This window comes from Mus caroli, chromosome 4, assembly GCF_900094665.2.
Source record: "Mus caroli chromosome 4, CAROLI_EIJ_v1.1, whole genome shotgun sequence".
Classification (NCBI taxonomy): domain Eukaryota; kingdom Metazoa; phylum Chordata; class Mammalia; order Rodentia; family Muridae; genus Mus; species Mus caroli.
The window spans coordinates 63658123-63670241 of record NC_034573.1 but is presented as its reverse complement, the minus strand read 5'-3'; the positions used below and the strand labels follow the sequence as shown (position 1 = coordinate 63670241).

The following is a 12119-nucleotide window of genomic DNA, read 5'->3' as shown; positions in this document are numbered from 1 at the left end:
TGTTGACAAAACATTTGGTTTTATTTGCAAAGTGGAGTAAATAAAATATCCTGATCAGAGTGCTCAATTTTGTTGAAGGTGCTCAAGGTTCAAATTTTAAAAAGGTCAACTGGGTTAGTTAGTGGAAACATTGGGTGTGCTGGCTAAACAGGTGAAAGCAGCAGCATTTAAAATGGACAGAAATTCCCAGGGATTACTATGATGTAGACAATCAAAAGCAGACAGACCACCTTTGATTAGACCCATTACTTCTAGAGTGAGCTAGAGGAAGCTCAGGACAGAGTTTGGTTCCTAACAGTGTCCACATCCACAAGGCACAGTCAGAAGGGCTCCTCCTCCCGTAGATACTGAAACACAGATGAGAAGTCTTTCCTTGAGTAACCCTTTGAACACATCATCCTGTATATCTGATGGGCCAGGCTTCGTAGGAGAATTGGGGTCTTGATGCTGGTGGCAGAGTCTTGAGCCAATCCCAGCTCCTTAGCCATTAGTGTTGTTTCAAATCCACCTTGGTTGTTATTAGGTGAGGGGATTCCATGAATAACCCCAGGTACAGGGTTGTAAGTGTCACTGGACCAGCATTGTCCAGGGGTCATATTTAGGATTTTAGCCAATAGTTTTGGGTCAAGGCCTGACCTGATTCCAAGGTTCATAGCTTCAGTGGTTCCAATTATACTTAGAGCCAACAGCATGTTGTTGCATATCTTTGCAGACTGCCCAGTCCCAACAGCTCCACAGTATACTGCATTGGAGCCCATACACTCCAGCAACTCTTGGGAAGCTGCAAACTCATCTTCAACTCTTCCCACTATAAATGTTAGGTTTCTAGACCGAGCAGCTCCTACACTACTGGAGACAGGGGAATCCATGAAAACAGCTCCCATTTTCTCAACTTCTTTTGCCAATTCTTTTGAAACTGAAGGATCAATAGTACTGGAATCTATTAATAATGAACCTTTCTTCACTTTTTTAAAAAAGAATTCTATTTGCTCCAGAATAAACTTCTACTGAATTCATACTGGAGGGCAGCATTGTGATAATGCTGTCAGCCTTTTCATATACTTCTGCTGGGGAGGACACTACCTGTTCCCCAGCCTCTTTAAACTCTTTGCATACATCAGAGAACACATCACAGAGGATGAGTGGATAGCCATGTTTCATGAGGGTTTTTTTGCCATTGGGTTGCCCATGTTTCCCAGTCCAATGAATCCAACTGGAGTCTTAGAAGCCACTGACTTAGAACACACTGCTGAAAGGCTGTCCATGAGCTGCCGCCAGCCACTCTAGTACTACCAGAGGCCGGGGGATGCTCCCAAGAACTCCAAGGAGGCTGCCATGCTGCCCCCTGCTCCATCTCCACGCTGTGCCCTCCTCCACCTCACGTACGGCCTGTGGACTGCGAGTGTGCCAACTTACTGAATTTTGAGCAAGCAGAGGTTATAGAGGGAATCCTGCAAGTAACGTTATGAGAAAGAATAGCAATTGTAAAGGTGAGATGATAAGGTACACAGTAGCACAGCCTGATCCTGCATTGAATGACTGAAGTGTGGCTTTTGGAATGTCAAAGAACGATAGACTAGTATATCTTCTTGATGAAAGGATATTGTGTATATACTGAAACCAAGTCTGATAGAAATAGCTAAAATGAGTGTGACAGTGTTCTGGATCCAACAGCAAAAATCAGAAGTGTAGTAGCGAAAGCCTTCTTGGGAAAGATGTAGACTGTGGGACATGGGCTCCAGGGATAGTCAGCTTCCAGAGTTAGAGGAGGAAAATGGAAGGAAGTGGGATTGCAGGGTATGGAGACATTCGGATGGGGAGTAAGGGGTGTAGATCCAGGAGGAAAAACACCCTGAGGAAGGTAGTGCCTTGGGAACCATGAATTGAGACATGAAGCGCAGTACAAGACATGATCGAAGAGCTGTGGCATCCCTAGGAAGAAAGCTGTGGTGCACCTGGACTCTGAGAGATGGAGGGAGGAGTCAGTATAGCGGGCACTTGGTCAAGATCCTTGAGCTTGGAGGCTTTTACTCTAGTTCTGCCTGTGCTAGTGTGTGTGTGTGTGTGTGTGTGTGTGTGTGAGAGAGAGAGAGAGAGAGAGAGAGAGAGAGAGAGAGAGAGAGAGAGAGAGCTAACAACCATGCTTGATAGCAAGCTGAACCATCTCTCTCTCTCTCTCTCTCTCTCTCTCCCTCCCCCTCCCCCCTCTCTCTTTCTCTCTCTGTGCGCATGCACGAATGCACATGCATGTGTGTGTTTCTGCAATAATCTAAATTCCTCTAATTCTTGGAGTGGTTACTTCCTCCATCATTTCTGCCTTTGTCCATTTATTTTTTAGCAAGCTGTGCAGTACCAGCTGGAGTTTGAAGCCCAGAACCTCCATCAATGTTCAAAGCCTTGCTCTTTTTGCTCATGTATAATCTTCAAAAGGCCTTTTTCTTCCCTGGTGATCTTCCCTGGGGTGCCCTGGCCAGCCCTACTAAAATAGAACTTGAGGGCTGGCTAAATAGGGATTTTCAGCTAACAGAGTAAGTTGCTGATGGGTGAGACTAGTAACTGGGTGAATCTGGGCTTCCTTGTCATCTGAATTAGGTGTGGCATTGGGGGCTACTTAAGTCATTAGTCTTGGACTCTCTGATGGTGTCTGGCTGCTTTTCCTGTTACTTTTCAGGTCCTAAGGCTTTATGCCTTTTCACTGAGAGTCCATGGTGTCCCAGTGAAATTACCAGACTTTCCCCACTCCTGCATCCCTCAAAGCCTTTCAGGTTATATTTCCCCTGTTACTGCCTCCTGTGACTTAAAATAATCCCACTGATGTGTCTTTATGTTTGCTGTTTTATACAAGGAACATTATGTGGCTTTAGGGGCTTTCTCCCAAAAGTGTTAGGTCAGAGTGTTAGTGAATGAATGAGTAAATGCTTCAGATACTCTGAGAGTTGATGTCTGAAACTTCCACCTCCATGTTACAGAACCTGGAGGAACATTTTTATACTGGGTCATTGTCTGGTAGAGTTGTTTATGATGCAGAGGCTGTGAGTATAAGTCACTTCCTCCTTGTTCACAGTACCTTGTTCACAGTACTATGTTCATAGTACCTTGTTCATATTACTGTGTATACAGTACCTTGTACACAATATGTGATTCCTGGTTTAGTCATAGATTCCACAAAGGTAATAGGAGCAAGGTAGGTTAACCTATGCTAGAAGGATCTCCATGGCTTCCACATGCCTCACTGCTTTAATCCCATCCCATTCCTATTTCCCACCTGATCTACTGAGCCCAGATTCAAACCAGATCCTTTTCTCCACTCTGCTATAGCACTCTCATTCTTTATGATATCTACATCACAATTAGTAGCTAGTCCCCCTCAATCTCTAGTTTCACTTTCCTTGGTTTCAGGCACTCACATTCAATCCCAGTCTAAAAATGATAAATGGAAAATTTTATAGGTAAACCATTCATAGATCATAAATGACAATTTATTACAATATAATGCTGACCTTGTTCTTTTTTATTATTAATTATTGTTATATGATCTTTCTATGCCAAATTTACAGGTTAAATTGTATTACAGAATAAGGAATAATAGAGTATGTACCTACAGGGTTTGGTACTACCCTTGAATTAAGACACTCATCTTGGAATGCCTTGGGTATATGCAAAGTCTTGGAATGTCTCCCCACAGACATTCAAGGCTCTTTAACACTGTGGTTCATCTGTCTGTTCAACGTGGTTTCTCTTGACTTTCAGCTGCTCCTTTTGTCTGCTCAGGCTGATGTACATTTTAACTTCTACAGTCTACCTTACATACTCATTTCACTGTACAGTGAACTGGTCATCAGTATGCAAGTGACTGATGTGCAGGCTGCAAAACTGCCCATTTATATTCTGCAAAGGGATAGCAATACCAGCAGTGATTTTACTAGAGGTGTCCACACCAGGTGTAAGATGAGCCTATTTCTTTTCTTTTTTGATGCAGCTTTTCTTCTCACTTGAACTTTATGTGCAGGAAAGAGACTCTTGTCTAATTCTTCTGCTATATGAAGTGGTACAGGAAGCCTAAGCGGAGGATACCTTGCCTAGGTCACATAGAAGGTCAGCAGTAGAGCTGATATGAGAACCCAAGTCACTATGGATTTTGGCTGCAGGGAGCTGGCAGCAGAGCTCAGCTTGCATTGCTCTGGGAAAGAAGCCCAAAGCCCAGTCTGGTTTGCTGTGCTTCCGGGCACAATGTAAATGGCAGCAGCTGGTGACCATTAGGGACATGTGAGCTTCTCTTGCTCACACTTTGTCTACAAACATTATCCTTGGAGGCAGCCTCAGCTGGGAGTATGCACTCCAGGGGCCGCCCATGCTATAGCATGCTTGCCTTGCAGCCTTTACTGAAGCTTTCCGACTTGGACTTGGATGATTTGAATAATTTGTACATGGCCATGACTGGGGGGACAGTAAGAAGACACAACTGAGACCTTGATATGGACCTTAGGTTCAGTCAGGCTGCTGCAATCCTGAGTGACACAGCAATGCCCTTGAAGAACACTTTTGGTATTTATGACAGAGTGTATTTGATTGTCCCAGTGTTAAGAGAAGCTATTAGTAATTAGCCAGTGGGTGGCAGAGATGCCCAGCATATTGCCTTGTGTTAGAACACTACACACTATGTCACATTGGTTTGTGTCCTGTAAGACTCACATGAGCATGCATTTCTAGTTATATATGCCTTGAATCGATGCCTTTACCTATCCTTGTGCGAATGCAGAAAGAATCCTCTGCATGGTTTAAAAGCACACAGAACTTTCCAGATATGCAGCTGTTTCCATCAAGGAGACAGGGAAGGCACGAACGTTTGGCTAAAAATTTGGTAAAAGTTTTTCTCCATGTGAGAAAATTGCTAGAGATGAAAAACACAAAGCAAAACAGGAACAAACCAACAAACAACAAGAGAACTAAGGATACCAATGCACTCCGTCAGGTATGGTGTACCTTAATAGTTATAAATGTAGGGAAACACTTATTTACTCTCAGTTCTAAATGTCAAATATAGAGAAAAAATACCAACAGTATTCAGGTAAGTGTTGCCTCAATGTCTCCTGAATTGGAGCACACTCTTTGGAAGGTGGTACAAATATTTCTCTACTTCCCATATCTTCTCTGTAGTCACCTTTGAGCATTTATTTAGCCAAATACATATGATTTTGTTTATCCTTTATCTTTATAGGACATTGCATTGATTTTCAAAAATAGTATGTAGGTAGGTTATTCTATCTATGGATTTTATTTCATCATATTAAAGAGGCTGTTACAAAATAATTGCTGTGGAAAGATCTGGGGCTGGAAGGCTAATAGAGTCTCTTGTCTCTCCTCTGAATCACACCTCTGTTTTTTTTAATACCATTCTGATTCACCTCTGGATAAAAACACTTGTGGCTTTTTTTCTTCTTGAAGCTCTTCCTAATATTCAATCTGTGGTATTCATTCATTTTTACATCCATTTCAGCATGCATGAAGACCCACTGTATGCCAGTTGTATCACTAGACACTTTGTGTCTATTTCCACATTTGTTCTTTGTAATAATCCTACTACAGGGCCTGGAGGAGGAGAGTTTTACTTGGTTTTGGAGGGGCAATACAGGCTCCAGAGCACCAAATCTGAGCTCAATGATAAGTAGAGATCAGGCAGTCAAAGAAGGAAAGGGTTCAGTTGGTAAACCACTTGTCATGCAAGCCTGAAGAGGTGAATTTGATCACCAAAATCCATGTGAAAAAAACTCAGGGTGGTGGCATACTTGTATTCACTACTCTTGGGAAGCAGAAATAGGTAAATCCCTGGAGCTTGCTGATCAGCTAGCCTCATCTACTTTGCAAGCTCTTGATCAGTGAGAGAATCCATCTCAAAAGTCAAAGCAAAGAGCTCCTGAGTAATGAAACTTGGTATAGTCCTCTAGTCTCCATACATGTGTACATACATTGAATATACACATACACTGAATGCACACATGACATGTGCCCATGTGAGCACACACATACAAACACACAAACATGTACATGCTTTTAAAAGAAGGGTTGTATGCAGAGATACAGAAGTCAGAATTTTATTTGCACCATCATGGGTGCAGCATAGAATATGACTGGGATGGTGAGAAAGGAGACTTTGGACCAGGAGAAGATGGTTTTGGGTTACTGTCCATGAGATACCAGAATGAAGCTCTGAAGATATGCTAATCTGTTCCAAAGGCAATAACGAACCAAGGATGGTGGATGCTGTGAGAAGGTATAGTTAGTGTTGTATCATGCAGGGGACACTAATGCTGCAACCTGGAGAGTGACTTATGGGGATTAAAAATAGTAGGTCTAAGTTGCTTAGCATGATGAATACAGTATCTTTTCTATTGGGCTCTGTGTGAAATTAGCCATCAACTCAATAAGCCAGAAGTCTGATCACATATTAATTCCTATTAGCCCAGTGTGAGACAAAATTGTAAAATTAACTAAGTCTCTGGGTGACATGAACCGGTGGCCTTCTTTAGCTCCCAACACTGGATACCAATCGCTTACTTATTGACGATGGTACCAATTACCACTTCCCCCTCAAAAGCAGCAAGAAAGTCATTTGGTTCCTGGCTGGACTTAATTGTCAGTGATTTATTATTATTCTGACACATTTTCTAATTGACTGAATACTAATTGACTTGGACTCCACGCAGAAGATGAAGATATTAAACTGTCGTTATGCAAATGCTTGTTGGTGCCCATCCACATGCAGCACCTTCATCATCTCTGCTCTTCTAAGGGACATTGCTGTCCTGTGAAGGGTTTCTCTCCAATGACTGAACCCTGACTTTGAAGGCCAGCCTGTGAAAAAGTTTAGGAGGCATCCTGGTTTGACTTTCTATTGTTGTGGCAAAAATGAAGTACTATGACCAAAAACAACTGGAGAAGGAAGGGATTTTTTTTGTTTTGTTTTGTTTTTGCTTACCTCCCCTAATTGCCATTCTTAATGAAGAAAGTCAGGCAGGAACTCAAGGCAGGAACTGAAGCAGAGGCTTTGGAAGAATACAGCTTACTGGCTTCCTACCCATGCCTTGCTCAGCAGACTTTCTTATACAACTCAGGAGCACGTGTCTACAGATGGCACCCTGGTGCATTAAGCTCAGTCCTCTCACATCATTCATTAATTAATGGAAACAAGGGAATGCATTTTCTCTATTAAGGAAGCCTCTTTCCAGAACACCCAAGTTTGTTTCAAGTTGTCAAAAACCTAACTGGCATAGTAGGCAACCAGGGACATTGGGATAGGAAGATGACTAGAAATACTGTTGTTGTTGAGACTGGCTAGGAAGAGGATGAGGCTGGAGCCAGCCGTTATAATATAGAATATTATATATATAATATAGAAGCTGGCATATGCCACAAGATCAAGACTGAGGCAACCCATGTCTCCTGGAATGCAGAGTTTATTAAGGGAAATAGAGGATGATGACTAAGTTGTATAGATGCTTATTTAACTTAACTTATGACAAATGCCATGGCACATGATCTCAGGGTGATGTAAGGAGTGACCAATTTTGAGAGCGGTTTCTTGGTGGAGCACAAGCAAGTGAGAGTTAGGTAATGACGGAGTGTAACTGGGCAGAAGGATTGGTGACTGCAGTGATTCAGAGTCAGGCCTTGTGTGGAAGAACAGTGATAGAGGCTCTGGAACAGGTGTGAAGCCAGAGCTTAGTCTGCCCCATTTCTAGCCTTTCTTTGTGGGTTGAGTTTGGAGGGGAAGGGCAAAGCACCAGGTCTCCTCCAACAACAATAACAAAGGTCAGTTAGACTCTGGGATGGCCAGCGAGTTGTGTATTATATGTTAATGCTGGTTGCTAGGGAGTATTCTTTTGAGAGGCCACATCCAGGGTTAGTGATGGATCATGGCATAATTCTTTATTGATGGCTGCCATGGGAAAGAAGAAACCTACAAAACCATTGCTTACTGTCCCAGATACTATTTCCTCTAACAGATTACTGCAAAGATTGAGGGAGTGAATGAATTGCGCCAACAGACTTTGTGGGTCAGGATCTTGGATGGGCATAGTGAAAGTAAGGGCATGTTTCTTTTTCCAGTATCTGAAACATCAAGGGCTATGTGTGCCTTCGTGGCCAGTGACAAAAGTCCTCTGGAGAATTTACGCATTAGCACCGGACAGGTGCTCACTTCCTGCTAAAGCTGAGATTGGCAGGGTGGTTGAAGAAAGTACCAAGTTTCATCTTCTCACATGTCTCCACATTTCCTGCAGGGTGATAGTGTTCTGGGGAGAAGTGTATAGGACAAAGGTTTCAGGTGAGTAAGAACCTGAGAGAAACCACCTAAGGCTGCATGGCCATAGGAATGACCTATGTGCTATGTTGTTTTTAAAAGGTGAACCTTAGGAGAAAGAATGTGACTTAATTGCTTGATGTGGAAGAAAAGTTGAAGGCTCTATACATAAACTTTAAAACTGACCATTCACATGAGGCAAGTTTTCTCTGCAATAAGTCTGCGGGATGACTAGCTCCCAGATTTCAGAGATGTCCACGAGATCTGCATGCACACACTCAGGTCTATTTTGCTCAATGTTTGACTCTAAACTTCTGATCAAGTTTAGGTCTACTCCATACATAGTAATTCTAAAACCAAGATCATAGAAGACTTATATCCTCCTATAGCAGAGCAAAATCTCAAGGCAATCATGTAGGTACATTAATTAACCTCCCTGTTGGCCCAGCTAGTTATACTGCAAGGTCAGTATCTTTGGGGTGGATTCTGTAATTCCCTTATATTACCAGGAAGTAGTGTGAAGCTACACACAAGGAATCTGACTCACCTATGTCAGGAATGTGACCAAAACTGAGTCTTGTGAAATGTTTCAAATTAATTTGAAGAATGTTTGCAGCTTAAATATATATATATTTTTAGTATCTTCTAAATGCTGAAAATTAAGTCAGGAGCATATATGAGAATATTCTTGACTCTCCCTTCACAACCAGTTTGCATCTTTCCACCACTCCTTTCTGTATGATTTGTCTCTCTTTTCTACACTACCTGCTTTAATTTAGAGAATGAGTCACTATCCTTTACCCACCCTAGTAAACTTGCCTTTATTAATTCAATAAAAATAAATAAAATGGATTTGTGATGGCTTACCATGTTTTAGGCACTGTCGAGTGGGAACTGGAAAGGAAGGTTTTCTAGGTTCCCTCACAGATCTCATGGTTTAGGCGGTGTGGGACTCAGGGATACAGTGATGTCTAGTAAGTAGAGGATTTACTTATTTTTGCCAAGTGCAAAATAGAATATTGAGGGTTATAGAATAACCGCAAGAGTGTTGAGGACATCTCATTTATATAGGGTGATCAGAGAAGGTTTCACAAAAACGGAGCCAAGATCCAGGAAAGAACTCACTTTGGGTGAGAAGAGTGTGCATCGGGAGGGATGCAGGCAGAGGGAACACAAGGTACTTCTTCGAAGCAGTAAGTATCACTGTGATCAAGGTATCATGAAGCTGCTGGTCTAAGAGGGTCACAGGGAAGGAGAGGGCAAATTCAGATAATAAGCAGATACTTCTGACCTCACAGTTACTAAACACTCCCCAACCCTACCACCTTTCACATGTAACCAGGTTGGACCATATGACAGTCACTCCTGAAATTGTGAGCCTCATATTTCTCCCATGATTCTTCTGAACTACCCACATCTGAGTATTGTTATTGGACCTTCTAAGGTCACTCTTTCCTTCCTCTTATTTCTTATCTCCTGCTGTAGCAGTCCCTGAGGCCACCTTGCCAACAAACTATTTGTTCACTGCCAAGGAGAGACCAGTCGTGATAAGCTTGCATAATTCAGTGTTACACAGGCAGTTGGAACATCTGCTGTAGCCCTCTCATCTAAGATGCACAGGCACATTAAAATCTACAATCTGTGCTTGATTTGTTTATATTTCTATGACTTCCCTCTCTATTCATCAAGCAAGTATTAGCTTAATTTCTACTATACCTTAGAAGATAGAACCAGACAAAGTCAAGAGACTGATCTTACATAGGTAAGGAAGTGAAACTTCTTGGAGACAGTAGTCAGGAGAAATATTTCTCATGGGTAGATGTTCTTGGGAGGTGGTGAGCTTTGCTCTGATATAGGTAGGTGGGTCAGCTGTCAGTGACTCTGCAACAGCAAAGCCTCAGCTTTCCAATATCAGACTTCATCAAGGGACTCTTCCAAAATGCTCCTGGGGTGTAATGTGCCTTTCTAAAATGCAGTTGCCAAGGTCCTCCTCATATCTCTGAATCAGAGACTATGTTGGAGTAGACTACCCAGCTTGTACCTTGCATGTTTCTCCAGCAACTCAGCCAGGTCCTGAGGCTTGAGACATCTATGACATCACAAGAGAGTGAGAGATGGAGACAAGTTCCCTGCAAAACGTGTGTGGCAACTGAACATCACATTTTGGCTTTTCTTTGCTGTGTGACCTTGGAATATCCTTTCTCCATTCTAGGCCTCAGTTTTCCCACATGTAAAACAGAGGCTTTCATCTGCAACTTCAGGATTTTGTGAAAGTCAAGAGTCCTTTCATAAAAATATAAAACAATTTATGTTTTTTCATACAAGGCTCCGATTTTTTGGCAGAATTTTTGAAAGTAGAAAACATCTCAGATTTCATGCAGTTCTTATTTTATTTAAAATCTTAATTGGAACTCGTGGTGTTAGTTTTTATCACCCCACTGTCAAGAGAAAATTTGTTTTCATTGTTTTTTCCCCCTCATACATTTATTTTTGATTGTATTTTGTAATGGTAAGAACATCTTCTGTGAGATTACATCTGTCTTTCATGGGAGCATTGTTAGTCATGGGCATAGCATAAAGCAAATCACTAAGATGTATTCAGTGTACTCACATTCTGAAACTTTTTGCCTAAACATTGACGACTCTTGTTGTCCCCTACCCCAGCCCCTGCACCGGCCATGCTACTTTCTGCTTCTGTGAGTTCTACTGTATGGGGAACATCATTTACATGGACTCTTGCCATCTCTGTTCTTCTGGGATCAGTTTGTTCCCTGTGGGCAGTGTCCCCAGACTTCCTTCAGGAGTGCGAGGTCTCTCTCTACTGTGTGTGTGTGTGTGTGTGTGTGTGTGTGTGTGTGTGTGTGTGTGTGTGTATACATGTTTCCATTTGGTGTCCATCCATCTGAATGACAGACATTTTAGGCTGTTTTCATATCATGACAGTTGGAAGTAGTACAGCAGTAAACATAGCTAACAAGAGTCTGGGTCCTGCTTTCTATTATTATTATTATTATTATTATTATTATATTTTTGATCTTTGAGATAGGCCTTCTCTGAACATCCCCAGCTGTCCTGGAACTCTCTCTAGACCAAGCTAACCTCAACCTCAGATCAGAGATCTGCCTGCCTCTGCCTCCTGAGCACTAGGATTAACTGCATACACACCATCAGTCTTGATCCTGCTTTCATTCCTTTGGGTAATTACTTAGAAGGTGTTAGGAGGGTCCTGTATCCTGTTCCCATACCCACTAGCACTCCCAGTAACACTGCACAGGGCTTCCAATTTCTTATCAATGTTTTAATGTTATCTGTCTTGAGTATTACAGAGTAGTGCAGTACCAACAGCTCCCTGTCCTTTAAAGGAGCTAAAAGGGTTTGTTGTTGCTTTGGATTTTAATTCTGTGGATTCTAAATACTATAAGCGGGCATAAGAATCAAAAAGCATGAGGCTTGGTGTAAGTTCAAGGCTAGTCAGTATGACACAGTAAATTTTGAGTTACTAAGGGGCTACACAGTGATTCTGTCTTAAAATTATGACTTCCAACAAAATCCAAAATTCAGAACACAAACATTGAATTCCTAAAACATTTTAAAGCATATTTCAAAGAAAGAGAAAAAAAGAATAGAATTTTAGGGATAAACTGAAAACCCTGCTGTAGCTGACACTTTAGAAATGACTCTCACCTCTTGACTCTAGCTGCATATGTATCAAAAGATGGCCTAGTCGGCCATCACTGGAAAGAGAGGCCCATTGGACTTGCAAACTTTATATGCCCCAGTACAGGGGAACACCAGGGCCAAAAAGTGGGAGTGGGTGGGT

General features: G+C 42.0%; 1 pseudogene; it reads right to left on the bottom strand.

The window, feature by feature from the left end:
* Positions 1-320: 320 nt before the first annotated feature.
* On the bottom strand, positions 321-1337 carry LOC110293723 (annotated as a pseudogene).
* Positions 1338-12119: the final 10782 nt, after the last annotated feature.